Raw genomic sequence first — 3,098 nt, 5'->3', positions numbered from 1 at the left:
GCAGTGAGTTTGAGTCTTATATAGACAACGCCTTGTATCGCTTGGAAACATGCAATGGTAACCGATGAATGGGTCGTTAGTTCCATCGTTAGCCTGTAATATCTGACCCTGTCTATGATTCTAGGGGTCGGTCGTTAAAGGGGGGATTGCCTAATGAGAGATAATGAACCCAGGCTGGAGCAAAGTAGACAAGAGACAAAGGAGTAAAACCCAGCCTAGGGTGCAAAGACCATGACACTGTAGTGTCGATTGCCCGCCAGTCTCTGAGAGGTGGTCTTAATTTTGAGACTCACATGAGTAAAATTAATTCTTAAAAGCTGACACTGGTTATAGAGTAAATTTTACACAAATTTTGAGTAGGATTAAATGTTATCTGAAACAGAGTTTCAACTCTGTAGGTCTTAAAGAAACAATTTGGTTTTTACTGTGTATGGCAAAGTTGAGGTAAGTAATGAGAAAGTAGAGCCATGTTTCAATAACATGCCAAAAATAAGTCACTTTCTAGTGAGGCTAAAGCTCTAAGGGTGTCTATGGAGCAGGGGCGGGTGGTGAAACTGGCTGCTGGATGCTGATTGGCTAATTACATAAGGATTTTTGACTGACAGTGGCCAGACAACGAGGAGGTTTTCCTCATGAGTCGAGAGGGAAAAGTGCTCATTCAGTCAGAACAGTCCTCTTTTGCTAACATTTTGCCGTGATTTTGGAATTTCTTTTATTTCAGAGCTCTTCACGACAGCTATTTTCACCTGCTCTAATTTTGTATTTTGTGTGTTTTATAATTTGTTAATGCAATACGTGACGTTTGGATTTAATCAATACCATTGTGCCTCCCCTGTTTGAGAGAGCAGCAGCTACTGGTCTGAATGTCCATCCTTACCTCTAACCCCTAAGTCACTATTTGGAGTAGGGATAATATAGTGGACTGTATAGTGCTCTCAGTTAACTGACTGTTTGGACTGACTACTTTTTGCTCTCCGTAGGTCATATGACTCCAGCTCTATGCATAGTGCCTGCACCATATTTTTTCTCTCTCACCACCAAAACAAATCCCATGATGCTTTGTGAGGAGAGCTCTTGCAAAACATTCTGGGATATATCTGCTCCGAACATCCGCGTCGGGGCATCCTTACAACCCAGTGTTGGAATGTCCCAGCGTTTGAAGCTAGAGTTCAGAAATCTGAAATTTAGCAGTTTGAAATGCAGCGTCAACCAATCAGAAAAACTATTCAGGAGTTTTCTGGGAGTGAGACACGGCATACAATCGGTGATCTGCAGAGCTGTCTGCATATAAAAAATAATTAAATGTAAAGAACTCCACAGGTAAAAAAAAAAGAAGAGGAATGGATAGTTAAGTACAAATAAAAAAGAGTGAGCTCTGATCATGATCTGATCATTTTCTTAGCAGTGGTGAAACAGTTTATAAATACATAAATTACCTGTAAATATCAAAACCTGCAGGCGAAAAATGTTAGATTTAATCTTCTAGGATGCTCGGACTCCAGAATGATGAGATGCACCACTCCGGATACCCAGACACTCCACTGGACCTCTAAACGCTCTCTCCCATGTAAATAAGATGCTTTGATGCCCAAAACACTTTCGGTGTTAATGCATCATTAGAGATGCATCATGTACTGAACTACTGAGTTGTCAGTCTGCTCATCAAGCAATGTTTTAGTCATGATGGGTCAAATAAAAAGGCTAATTTAAAGATGTTTTTCACTAAAAATCTTTCCTTTAAAGAGAGCTGAATGTTTTATAAATTAATATTTCCTGTAACATTTTGATTGATAACTTGCTCATAGTGGGCACTTTTATAATCATCAGTAGTAAGATTTGAATGAATAGAAGTTATAAAGAAAGTGACCAGTCGACAAATAAAAACTAATCATGCAAACTTTTGGAGAAAATAAAAAACTTATTTGGAACTTAACCTGTCTTGTCCTGTTATGCCTACACTTGTTTGTGATTTAATGTCATCAAGCTAACATGATGCTAACATGGACAAGCTTGTTAGAAGCCTTCAAGAGGGGGTTGTTGCCTGACTTAAATCCTAATGCCGTGTTTGTTCTGAGGGTCGTCAAAAGGACTGAATTTCATGGATTTTGTTCTGTGTGCAGGGATTTTGCCACATTAAAGCAGGAGAAAGCCCCTGGGCAACCACCCCACCCCCCACTTCCATTGGATTAGACTGTTCTATGAACACATTGCATACTGGAAATTGACACTGGGAATTGCATCTAAATTTGAAAGACATCTTTGTCCAAAATAAAAGTAGAGTGAAATATCTAACCAGACTGTATTTGTAGAAGCTATATCTGGAAAATGATTTATTGGTAGGTTTTGTAGACTTAAACTCCACTAGAAATATATATTTACTTATGATTCTCTGAAATTGTCTTGGTTTTAGACTAGCAGCTCTGAATTAAGGCAAAACCAATTGGGGAATTGAATCGTTTATTTAGTAGCTGGTCTGAAAAGGTGTGGATAGGGTCTAGGAGAAGGTTTCATTCAACAGGCACAAGGCAAGAGAGTTGGAGACACAGCAGATGGTTTCAGATAAAATATCTTTTTTTATTATTTCTGGATATACTATGTTGAATGAGGAGATAAGTCAAGGGGAAGCCCGGGAACCCACTGAATCAAGGCTGGGGAGAATGGATGAAGGAGAAATCGAATGCATGCATGCAAGCAGAATCCAGGGAGTTGTAGAGGTTGGACATGCAGTGGTTGGTGGATTAGGGCAGGTATACGCTGTACGATATTTTCAATCATTTTTCTAAGCTGCAGCTCAGACTGTACGACAAAACCCCAGGATTTAAAAGTTTATAGCTCACAATATTGGTTATTACACTATTAGGCCCGATACTCTGATGTGATTTGACTACTCATGTGTTTAAAACCATGACTGAGCCTCATAGAGAGACGGAGTTGGTTGAACTTAAACTCAGAGAAGCAGAAGAAATCCCTTGTTTGCACATGAACAGTGCACAAGGTTAAAGGAATAGTACATCCAAAACATGATTAGCCTTCATTTTCTACTCACCCCCATGCTGTACAACACTCTGGAGTACTTTTTTGATATCTCAAATGCATCT

Source organism: Cyprinodon variegatus, unplaced genomic scaffold, assembly GCF_000732505.1.
Source record: "Cyprinodon variegatus isolate N-32 unplaced genomic scaffold, C_variegatus-1.0 Scaffold710, whole genome shotgun sequence".
Lineage (NCBI taxonomy): Eukaryota > Metazoa > Chordata > Actinopteri > Cyprinodontiformes > Cyprinodontidae > Cyprinodon > Cyprinodon variegatus.
This window is presented reverse-complemented; position numbering follows the sequence as displayed.